Raw genomic sequence first — 12848 nt, forward strand, 5'->3', positions numbered from 1 at the left:
GGAATGTATTTAAAACGCCCAGCATGTCCAGGAGATACTAATGTCTCCGAACCCATCGACCTTAGGAGGCCTCCGTCTCAAGTGTGAGGTCAGCCCTGAGTCGGCAGGAAGAGAATACCAGCTTAAGACGGGTTAAATGTAGAAAAACGGCAGAACATGGGGAGTTACAGCAAGAGTTGGGTGCAGCATTCCTTCTTCCCACAGTGCACCCCTTTATTTATTTATTTATTTTATTTAATGCGATTTTATATGGCGCAAACTTTACCCGAAGGTGTCAGAGCGCTTTACATAAGAACCAGTTACAGAACATGAGGACTTAGGATTACATGCGTTACATAAAAGATACAAACAGAAAACAATTGCAAATGTACAAGTAGTAAAGTCACTCAAGGAAGAGATACAAGTGGATTTATTCTAAGAGTCACATAGGACTAGTAGAGAGTACAAAGGTCTACTGCATCTACTAGTGATTAGAGTTATCTCTATATACATAGGGAAGGGATACAAATGGATATACTCTAAGAGTCACATAGGAATGGTAGAGAGTACAAAGGAGTTCCATTAAGTGGGGTCGGAGGGGGGACGCAGTCACAGCACTAGGGAGGGAGGGAGGGATACAAGGGTATGGAGAAAAGGCAAATCAGAAAAGGGAAGAAACATTTGAGGATCGTCAAGGGGGAAACTAGGGGAAAGAAGGGTTAAAGGACGAGGGAATGGACAAGATGGCGGGTCAGGGTCCAGAGAAAAGCGGCAGAGAGCAGCAGCAAAATGGCGGCCGGAACAAAAGAAAAAGTAAAGAAGTCCAGGAGAGTCCGTGGCGTAGTTTCTTTCATTCGAATGTGGATGCAGGGCTGCTGCCTGCATCTGGTGTTTTCACGGCCCTGCTGCTTTGTTTTGGGGAGGGGTGTGTGTGCCCCTAGGGCCGCTCCGCACGGGCCCTCTCTGCCGACCCAGAGTTGCGGGGGCTACTGCAGACGTGGGGCTGCCGGGGAGCGTGGCCAGGGCTCACCTCTCTCGGCGGGGGCTGCATGGTGATCCTGCAGGTCCGGGACTCTGCCCTCCGCACACGTCCACTCTCAGAACCCGGGGTTGTGCCTCTCCTTTTCCTCAGAGAAGCTTTTCCATCCTGAAGGATGCCGCCTTCTCCTCTATCCAGTGACCACACAGCACCTCTTCTTTTTTATGTGTAAAATAATGCACAACCCATGTTATGTACCCCTCAGACTGGTAAATAGCAGAGAAAGTTACTCTTTTTGTGGATAAAAAGTTGCCACCCTTAAGGAAAGCGCCTCCTTTCAGTGAATGCCTGCCTCGGTTTAGCTTCTAGGTCTGCCGGTAATGTGCTAACGCATACACATTGTCAGCTTAGTAGTAAAATATAGCAATATTTGGTGTTTAATGAAGATCTGACAACTTTTAGGCCTGGTGCCACTGCACCTGCTGCACCGTTCAAATCATGACTCTTTTGCCTGTAAGGTAGATGCACTTGTGACTGCCTGTTTAGTTGTAAAATATAGCAATAATCGATGTTTAGTGGAGTGCCTGGTGCTTTTGGTCCTGGTGCCACTCCACCTGCTGCACTATTGAAATCGTGACCCTAGCGCTTGGTAGATAACTACACTTGTGGCTGCCTGTTAAGTATGTGTAACCGGGCCGAGGGGCCGCTCCCCCTTCCACCCCGGAGTGTGTCTAAACTCTGTGACCCCCCCCTCTTCTCTCCGCAGGTGGCCGACTCCACGAATCAGGCCCCGGGGGCGGTCCAGTACAGCTGTGACGAGGAGGACCTGGAACACGGCCCCTTTAACTGGCCCAGGTCAGGTGATGAGGAGGAGGGACTGAGCTTCCCTTTAAACGAAGCGCGAAACCAGGACCAGAGGTGTCTATACACCGGAGGAGCGGTCAGAGAGGTGCAGAGCGGAGGAGCGGCGTGGAGCAGAGGATTCGAGTGGAGTGCGGAGAAGGGAGAAGAAGAGACGGAGAGGAGAGGAGAATACAGGAATCGCGGATTGCCTGGGCGAGCTTGTGCAGAGGGGCTAGACGGATACGCCGGGACATATTACCCTGCCCGGACCCAGACGGCTAAGGAGGAAACCGCCGAGCGAGAGGACGACGGAAGAGCGGCCAGAGGAGCACCGGACATCGGAGAGGAGGAAGACCCAAGCTACCGAGAGCCAGAAGGGCTGCAGAGACAAGCGACCCCCACGATCCCAGGAGGGCACCGGACCCACGATCCGCCCAGCCACTCCCCCGGAGGGGCGTGGCTAACAGAGGTACGGGGTCGGGTCACTGGGTGGTTGAGGTTGGGGAAAGGACGACCGGCTGGCCCTTAGTGTAACGTGTCCCCCTGCACTCCCCTCACTGATCGTATCAGGAGTAAAGCGCACAGTATTCCCTCACTCCCTTTCCTATTGTGCTGGCTGTAGACACGAGCAGACTACTCATACCTCCTCTGTTCTCTGTTTCCCCCCCTCGGTGGAGCCTGGGACGCGACGGAGCCAGCAGTGCCTGGGAGGAGGAGCCCGACCCGACGCCGGGAGCCCGACGGAAACATCAAACCCCGCCGAGAAAGAAGCCGGTCCCCTCGACCTTTGTTTGTGCGCCCCACATGTACTGACAGACTATTTCACGCAATAAAACCTAGTCTGAACCCTACTAAGACTCGCCTCTTGCCTATCCCCACCCAAACTGCCACAGTATGTAAAATATAGAAATATTAAGTGTTTAGAGGAGTTCTGACAACTTTTGGAACCACTCCCACTACACCTGCTGCACCTTTCAAATCATGGCCCTGTTGTCTGCAAGGTAACTGCACTTCTGACTGCTTGTTAGTAGTAAAATGTAGCATTTTAGGTGTTTAGCGGGGTGTCTAGAGCTTTTGGTCCCAGTGTCACTGCACCTGCTGCACGATTCAAATCATGACCCTGTTGTCTGCAAGGGAGCTGCATTTCTGACTGCCTGTTTAGTTTGAAATTTTAACAATAATCCTGGTTTAGTGGGGTCCCTAGAGCTTTTGGCCTTGGTGCCACTGCATTCACTGCACCATTCAAATCAAGACACTTTTAACTGCAAGGGAACTGCATTCCGACTACCTGTTTAATAGTCAAATATAGTAATATTATGTGTTTAGAGGAGTTCTGACAACTTTTGGGTCTGGTGCTACTGCACCTGTGGCACCATTGAAATCACGACCCTGTTGCCTGCAAGGTAACTGCACTTGTGGCTGCCTGTTTGGTAGTCAAATATAGCATAGCTCTTGTACATTAACTTTATTTTTAACCTGCAGTGTTTATTACAACATTTTGAATTTGATCATAATAATAGATTACATTGAAAAAATCAATCCGATAATGCCGACAACGTGCAATGAAAGGTTCTGAGGCATAAATCGGAAATGCCACAAAAAGTTGTAAGGCTAAAGCATCTGCTTTACACAACTAAGTAAGAAAAAGCAATCATTCCAGCATACTGTTAGAAGTTGTCTGCCCTTTCCATGGGAAGAGTTCTTATCGTGACAGTGAATGGAGCTTAAAAGGTGTGAACAGCGGGCAGCCAGGGAAGTGAAAATAAACATGTTCCACACAAAAGCGAATGAACACAGTAATTCAATTATGGGAACTGATAAGAGCCTCCTTTTCAGATATGTAGTGTGTATCTAGGCAGGCTTCCCTTTTTTGTTAGATTTTTTTTGTTAGATTTTAGTCATTGTTTAATTCGAGACATGTACATAACCAGTTGTAGTCTGCAATGGAATTGGTAATCATGTAAATAGCATAGAAGGGTATCAATACTGATATGTATATATTTTTTCTTTTTTTCAGCCCTGATGACATCCAAGAGTGGACGAAACGCGTAGGCTGATTTAAATGTGAAGTTTGTTGCAACAATCTATATGTTTGCAAATAAATTACAGAACTTTTTTTCAACAAGGAAGTTTTGCTTGTGGACTGGATTTTTAGTGACTTGAGTAATTGATTGAGTACACTGAACACCGATTTAACACTCCTTTTCATGATCAATTGTTTGTATAAAGATTGTGGCTTACCAGCAGTAAACCGCGGGAAGTTGAACGTTGATTGAATACTGACAACTTGGGATTCATTTGGAATACTCACAAGTGCACACATGTGCTAAGCCCTCACTGCCTTTTTCAAGAGTATACATCCTTTTCAGATATATTAAATACAAGAGATTTCACAAGTGCTGTGCAGGCAAACCCTAAAAAGAAAAGGACCGTGAGATCAGAGCCCACAACAGAACAGCAGAAAGAAGGGTGCAATGGGATCTAGCATGGGTGGAATAAAAATAAAAATGAAGCCGGGTGGAGGGATACAGAAGGAGGGGGAGAGCAGTACACAAGGAAGAGATCAACACAAAGCATGAGGGGTGAGGCAAGAAGGAGAGAAGCCCACAATCGAGAGAGCAACAGGTAGTGCATAGTGATGGTTATTTAGTGGGGGAAAAGACACAAGGGTGTGAGCTGGAAAACACATGCACTCCCATGAAGTGTTTAACGAAAAAGAAATAAGTAGTTCCCTAAAAGTGAGCAGTGGAAGGATACATATCCGCCAATCAAAAGGATGGTAATGGGCTATGCTCCAGGGGAAGAAGAACACAAGAAGTGGAAGGAAAGAGAAAGGTACGCCATTTAATAAGCAAGTAAATGAGAGTGAGCAACCAATGCAAGCAGTGGGCAGGCTCTAAGTCCACTGTAAACTCTTGGTATAGCCGACAAAAGATCTTTTGCAAGAAGAGAGCTTGAAGCGGTCTTTCGGGAAGACCTAAAAAGAGGACAGACATTGGGTTGCCCAGAGATATGACGCAAACCTGCATCAATCTGCCCCTTATTTTTAGGGATTAATTACATTCTAGCCTTTTCTTCCACTTCTAAACATTGGATTTGAAAGTTATTTTTTCTTACAAGTGCTTGCTCTTTAAGAAGAAGAATGCATGTTTGTGGTTGATTCTGCTGTTTCTGTCTGTACTCTCATTCTTTCCCTCTCCATTGCTCCATGCCGCCCAGTACCTGTGAAATGCTCCTCTGCTACTTTTCCAACATAGCAATGATTAACCCGCTTCACTCCTGTGTCCTTGCTGTCGAAGTTCACTTGGCGCTACTTCCAGGCCGTGTAACTGCAATAACAAGAAGCCATTGGATAAGATTTGAATTCACCTGGCAGGTGGGTAAGTGGTCCCTGAGGGGCGCTCCATGGCCCTCGGCTCCGCCCCTTCCGGATCTGGGCTCTGCAGAGACCGCTGAATGCTGTGGGTGAAGCGAGTTGACTACATACTGTGCGTGCTTTATTACTATTGTTACTTGTGCACTTATCCCTGCAGCCACCAGGCTGTTCTGGCCAGCGACGGGCCGGCCGGGCCCAGTGCCCCGGTGCCAGGGGCTTTCTACCTCTATGAGAGAGGTGGGCAGGAGAGGGAGGCTTACTTCTAGGAATTCAGCACTCCGGGGCGGGCCCTGCTAAGAGCTTTATCTACCTATGGTGTTGAAGACACAAAGCTTCCCACAAAGAACAAGTATAGCAAATGAGCCCCGCCCACTCCGCCGGAGAGTGGTAAGGGTCTGGTATGGAGAACACAGTCACACATACATTATTAAAGCGTGTCGTTTACAGGCAGCACATTTCTCTAGCAATGGCCACAAAATTTATCATCATCAGAATTAGAAAACAGATGCTTAATTTATGCTTTCCTTACTGCTGATATATTTTGAATAGTTTATACAGTTAGTTTACAGGTACTTAAATGTTGTTGTTTGTTAGAAGAAGACATAGGGGTCTATTATAATAGCGGGCAGATCGCCATTGCCCGTATGGCGGTGGCGATCGCCCACCATTATCTACCGCCCGCCTCCCATTCCCCCCCTCTCATATTACGATGGTGGGGAGGACCCCGGTGGACGAAAGACCGTCTGCCAGTTTTTCACCCGTCGACGAGTCGACCGGGCGGAAAAGGGGCTAAATATGGTGGTGGTGTCTGCAAGACACCGCCATCCATATTATAATTCAGGCAGAGCTGTGCCTTTCCATGGTGGTGTTGCCGCCATGGAAAGGCATGCGGTCCCTGATTGTGGAGGTTGCGGGCCCCCAGGGTGTTAGGGGATGTGGGGGGTGGAATCTGCATGCACAACGTGGCATGGACCGCGCAGTGCATGCCACGTTGCCACGTAGTTCATGCAAATGCACAAGGTGCATCCACAGCATTGTGGCGGGCGGTAGTGTGAGCACCGCCCGCCACAATGTTGTGGATGGGGGATGCCACCGCAACGGACGTGGTGGCATCCTAATTGCCGGTGCGGGACTGCCGCACCACTGGCCGCCGGTCCCAGCACCGCTAGGGTGGACCTCCCGCCATTCTAATAGTCCCCATAGTTCGGTTTACAAAATGCTCTAATTTTGCAGTCAGAGAAAGAACAGTAAACACCAATCCTCATGTTAAAAGAATAATCAGCAATTTTCCAGAAGGCAAAACATGACATTTGACCTCTGTCTGTCAAGCACATGAGATGTTTGTGGTAACATCGATGTAATCAACAGTAAAAACCTTCTCACCATACTATAAAAAGCACCACACGCAGCCGTAAAGCATCCCACATAGCCACCTGTCAAACAAGCCCCTCAGACACAGGCCGGTCCGACCCTACCCGTGGCTTCGAGTGAAGACGGGGTTCTGCTCTTGTTGGTTTGGTAGCATTTCTTACATTAATTTTACTCCCATTGAGTTCTGATTTTGATGCAAATTTGAGTGTGTCGCGAGCTAAAGAGTAACTTTACAGGCTACTTACCCAGTCTCTAGTCACCCAAGACTTTGATTCTTACAGTGGCGACGAGGACAGCATTTGGGCAGTAGGGCCAACTTCTATGCACAAGTAAGCCTCGATCACTGTGGTTGAGGGGGCTCAATTCACTTAGATCAAAAGTAGTGAAGTTAGACTTTTGGTCTAAATTTAGACCCAAAGTCTAACTTAGACCAATAGTCTAACTTTACTGCTAGTAAACTTATATTTTAGGACTCAACTTAGACTTCTGGTCTAAACTTAGACTTTTGTTCTAAGTTTACCTTTGTGAATCGGGCCCATGGTGTGGCTGCGTCCCTACAGTCTCTGAAGTTTCAGTGGGGGGGGGGAGGGGGGCACGGGGAGCAATCAGTCAGAGGGCATGATTGCCATCAATGCCTTTTGCTTATTTATGTATTTTGTATAGCAGGGTACCATCTGTACCCAAATCTCACTTCCCCATCCATCCTGTGTTTTGTTTCTTTCTCAACCTGTAGTAGACATTGTGTATGTTTAGGGTTGTATTGGGGCCACAATTAAGTCCGGGCAGCCAAAAAAAAGTGTCCCATATTCGCAGATCGCACCCTTTCGTAAAACACTAGTTGGCTCGGATCATGGAGCTAATGTTGACAAACATTTGCAGTCTAAAAGCTTATGGGGCCTGTACCCTTTGCTAAGGCTGGAAACAAAATGATGCCACTGCAGCTCACCCACAGGTTTACTGGTGCAACACTTTAGAGCAATCTCATTCTCACCCTGAGGCCCATGAAGTTGCATCTCAGCCTTACATCCCACAGCCTGTGCTCACCCTTAGATAACATAACATGTGTATTTGTAAAGCGCCCATTCACCCCAGCTACGGGGCATCTTGCCGCTGAAATATCAGATGTATATTGTTTCCCAACGCAATAGTACTCATTTTAACGACCTCAAATGGGTGAAAGGCTGAGTGGACCTGCTGGGATTTGAACCTGTGGCCATGGGGTCGAACACAGGCCCCTGCAGTGGATGCATTAGTCCACTGAGCCACCAGACCCGGCTCTGCCAGATCCCTCAATGTCCTGTCTGCCATCAGTCTCTGTTCATCCTGAAGGATCCTTGCTCCCAGTCACCAGCAGGTATCCAGAGAATCACCCTCGCTCTCCGGTCTTGAGACTTCTCTGCACCCTCAGGACCAGTGGCCCCTGCTTAGACTACTCCAAGAGACTCTCTGGGGTTGTGGGCGAAATATATATGCCTTCACCCACTAACGCCTCACGGCTCTAGCTTATCATCAGTGTGTTCCCAAAAACCCAGCTACCTTCTGAACCCTTAACCCCTTCCCTGCTGCGCGAATTTCACCGCGGTGCGGGGATTTAATTAGGGGGCGAAACCCCTGGCGTGCTCAGGACGGCCCCCGGTCATCCTACGTCATGCTGGGCGCGTGCGCAGGACGGCCGGGGGCCATCCGAACTCCGCCCACTAATTAATTCTCCAGATCAGGCGCAGATTTCACGCCGCGCTGGGGAATCAGCGGCATTCGGACGGCGCCCGGCCCGTCCTGAGCACACGCCCAATGTGACGTAGGATGGCCGGGGCCCGTCCTGAGCACCCAACCGGTTAAGCTCATTTCTACTGGTGGATCCAACCAGGCTCTTACTCACCCGCGGATCCGTGAGGCTCCCTCCCCTTGGAAGGTCCCCGGAGGTTACTGCTCTCCTGGGTGCTCTTGGAATACTTCTCGCCCTAAGGTCCCCTGAGAGCTCTCTTCATTCTTAGACCCTGAGGCTCCTGCTGACTCCGATCTCGACCATTGAAGGCCGCGTGGATCCAGGAGTCTTCTTTTTACCCTCAGCTCCCCTGGTGCTCTGGTCAGCCCTGGGCCCTGAGGCCTCCACTCGCCGCCAGAAGTTCAAGGCTCCTGCTCAAGCCGAGGTACCTCTGAGGGCGCCCAAGCACTCACAAGGTCCCGGCAAGAGCCAGGCTCTATTTAAGTCCTCATAGGACCTTAGGACCTAACCTCAGGGCTCGAACTCATACAAGGCCAGATCTGTGTTTTTAAGACTGAATAGCAATGGTGAAGCTGCCTGTACCTCTTAAATGCACATGGTGACTGAGGTGCACTGGTAAGGTTGTGTGTGAACAGCGTACCTGCAGTTTAAGGGGGAGGTGCACTGGTAAGGTTGTGTGTGAACAGCGTACCTGCAGTTTAGGGGAGAGGTGCACTGGTAGTACGAGCTGTACAGGTTAGGAATGAGGAACACTGGCAGAGTTGAGCACACATAAGTTACAAACAGTACATGATTGAGGGGTGCTGATAGAGCTGTGTGTACGTGTAGGTCACATTTGAGGCGCAGCTATAGGGCTTTGTGCACACATGGTATTTGAAGATCAGGGTTAAGGCCCATTGGCAGAGGGTGATTGTTTTTGTGCAGGAAGGGACACCTTCCTGCACAAAATCATTCAATAGATGTGTTTTCCTCTTTGCAGCACACATATAAAAAAGGAAAAACGAGGAGAAGTAAAGGTATTTCTTCTTGTTTCTTCACCCTTACGCCTCCTCTGGGGAGGCGATGGAATCTGACACCTTCCCAGGTTTCGAAACCTTGTAAATCTGGGAGTTCTTCAGGTTCCATGGATGTTGCGTGGGAAACCCCATAGCAACACCCAAGGAACGCCCCTCTGACACAGAGTAATGCGTGAAAGGAGACCATATATACAAGGCCATGAAAGCCACGCAGTCTGGCTTTGTGCAGCCTTTTAAATATGGCCCTGCACACAGCGTCACCGGAGCATTACAAAAAAGTGATGCACTGGTGGGACAATGGGGTTGTAAATAAACCCCTTAGTGTTTTGTAATTGTTGTACAACACTGCTAACTCAGGCTGGGCGCGTCATAAATATTGTAAGACCCTGTATATACTCAAACTAAGAGCCCCAAAAAAGCAAAGAGGGACGAATATAGACCAATTAAAGGAATACTATATGTGTTCTCCAGCAGTATTCCCACTCTGACCTGCCCCATAGCGATTGAGATAGAGGACTGGTGGGAGCTCAGGGGAGTGGTGGGGCAGGAAAAATAAAGCAAACCCCCATTGCAGCCAGGGATCAAACTCAGTCTCAAACTGAAAGGATTCCCCCAATCTCTGCTCTCCGGGCATAATACAGTCTGCCACTCCCAGGGGCAGCTTGGGTCTGGCACTTGGCACCTAGTTCATAGCCCGCCAAAGATTTAGACTCATTCTTTGCTTCAGGAAAGGTCTCTGATACTTGAATCTGCTTGATATCTGGGTGGGTCACTCCAGGTCTCTTATGCTGACAGGATTGGATTCCCCTGTGGACTTCCCAGCAGTAGCCTCAATGGCTGTGTCCATCATCTCCTTTTCACTGACCCTCTGCCTCGAGGACATTGTGGAAGAGAAAAAGTCAAATGGATCTTTCTTGCTTTTATTTTTGTGTCTTTGGGAGGCATGGTGAGTGCGGTGCTACAGTTATCTGTGAGTGCAGGTTTTGCCGGTTTATCGAAGGCCTCCAGGATCAGTGACATTCATTCATTCATTCATTCATTCATTCATTCATTCGTTCGTTCATTCATTCATTCATTCATTCATTCATTCATTCATTCGTTCATTCATTCATTCATTCATTCATTCATTCATTCATTCATTCATCCATTCACAAGCCCCTGGGACGCCAGTAACTCTTAGGGTCTCTCCCACTCCTCCAGTCTTGCTCCGCAGGGCTCTTCAGCCACGGTGAGGGGCAGGTGTGCGCTTCCAGTATACCTTCTGTCCTTTTTTATTTTTTTTATTTTTTAGAACAATTATATTATTTATTTATTCTGGTCAGACAAAGAATACACAATTCCACATCATTTCTACAGGTACTGTACTTCGTTTCATGTACGAATGCACGTGTTGACGTGTTTAAACAATGTTTCCACATTTAAATAGTAGTTGTTCTGTGCTTCAGCTTGTTGATTTATCTTGCATCCTTAGCAAGCATAGTGCTCAGTGTTTACATTCTACATCCCCGACTTCCCCAGCCGCGTCATCTACAACACACTGTAGCATAGAAGCCCATACACTGTGAGTTCCATGTGCGCAGGGCCGGCGCTAGGCATGGGCAGCATGGGCGGCTGCCCAGGGCCCCGAGCTCAGCCCATCAACAGGGGGCCTCGCAAAAGTGTTAACTCCCCACATCTTAGGCTTCGCGCCTGTGGTGAGCACTGCGTGGCCCAGGGAAGGGCTGCCTCTCCTCTGGGCTTCACAGGCTTGTGTAGGAATAGCGGAAGAGGCCCCCCTCCCCTGTGCCTTGCAGCCCTTGGCAATGACTGTTAACCCCCAGGGAGGGGGCCCCTTTCCCCCTGGGCCTTGCAGCCCCACGTCGCGCGAGGCCCTTCTGAATTTGCCAGGTTTGACTTGTGATTAAGGATGCTGTCCTTTCCCACGCCAGTGACAATTAGCACGCATTTTGGGGCCTGACAGTTTTAACATTTATAAAGACAAGCAACTCTCACTCTTTCAGATGCTGATGAGCTGCGAAAGAGATGCTTGTCAGTGGCTGAAAAGAAGGCGTTGTAGCACACGAGGGGGGCATGCACCATTAAGGATCAGGAGCACCTTCCGTAATTTAAATGCAAATAGCTTTCAATGTGTAAATGAAACCCGTTTTCTTCTGCTCTTTTTATATAGCGCAAACTTGACCCAAAGGTATTGGAGTGCTTTACGTGAGCACCAGTTACAAAACATGGACATATTCCTTTTTTTAGGGACAGTGTGATTAAGTGACTTGCGAGAATCACAGGATGAGACACAGTCAAAGATCAGCAGCCCTGAAGTAACGCCACATCTTCTCCCCACCTCTACCTCTCCGGGGAGTAATCTTTTAATGTCTATTTCTCACATGAAAGCTGTTTCAAAGTGCTGCCCTGCTGTCAAATCAGTGGACGGGGCACAGTGCCAAAATTATTTGCCCAGAATCAAACAGTTGGTTAAATCAGTAGAGCCAGGACTGCAGTGCACTCCTACTTGGAGCAAACCCTATATATTTTCCACTGTACTGCATTTAGGTGACATACCCCCAGATGCATCAAGAACCCATTTTGCTATTCCTTAATAGCGAAAAATAACGATTCGCTATTAAGGAATAGCAAAATGCAATGCATGAAGATATCACTAAAAAAACAGCGATTTCTTAAAATTCCTTAATTGCAACTCGCAAATTGCGAATCGCAATTAAGGAATACCTCCCCATTCAGCCCATAGGAATGAATGAGAATGCGATTTCAAGGGTGCAGGGGTGTCCAAAGGACACCCTGTTGCACCCCTGAAATTGATCTGTGCACATATGTTGCGCACAGGCATGCCCCTAGGGCATGTGTGTGCGCAACATGAAACTTTGAAAAATGCACTTTAGTGCATTTTTCAAAGTTTTTGCAAATTACCATGAAGTTGTACTTCATCGTAATTTGCGTGCCCTATTAGCGAAATCGCTATTTTTTAAACTTTAATGCATTGCATTTAAGGAAACTCAATTTGAGATTCCTTAAATGCAAGTAATCGCAATTTAGCGAATTCTCAATTTGCGATTTTTGCATTTGGGATGATGCATCCCAAATGCAAACATACCGGTCGTAAAGGGGCAGATTCTGAGAATCTGCCCCTTTGCGACCAGATTTTCCTTTGATGAATCTGGGCCTATACCATGGGTTGTATGAAGTTACAAAGCATACTTTTACAACGCATGCCTTTACAACACATTTTTCACATCACAACATCCTTTACAACGCATTCCATTACATCGCATGACACGACATCGCATTTTAAGAAACTAAATTTACAATGCATTCCATTACATCGCATACTACCTTTACAACGCATACCATTACAACACATACCACTACATTACACTTATGGTAAGTGTTGGATAGTGTAGGGGTAAAAATTACTATTCTAACTCCAGGTAGTGCAACAGTAGGGTAAGTGTTGGGTAGTGTAGGGGTAAAAATTACTATTCTAACTCCAGGGGCTGAAACAGTAGGGGAAGTGTTGGATAGTGTAAGGGTACTATGCGTTGTAATGGT

This window comes from Lissotriton helveticus, chromosome 5_1, assembly GCF_964261635.1.
Source record: "Lissotriton helveticus chromosome 5_1, aLisHel1.1, whole genome shotgun sequence".
In the NCBI taxonomy this organism is placed as follows: domain Eukaryota; kingdom Metazoa; phylum Chordata; class Amphibia; order Caudata; family Salamandridae; genus Lissotriton; species Lissotriton helveticus.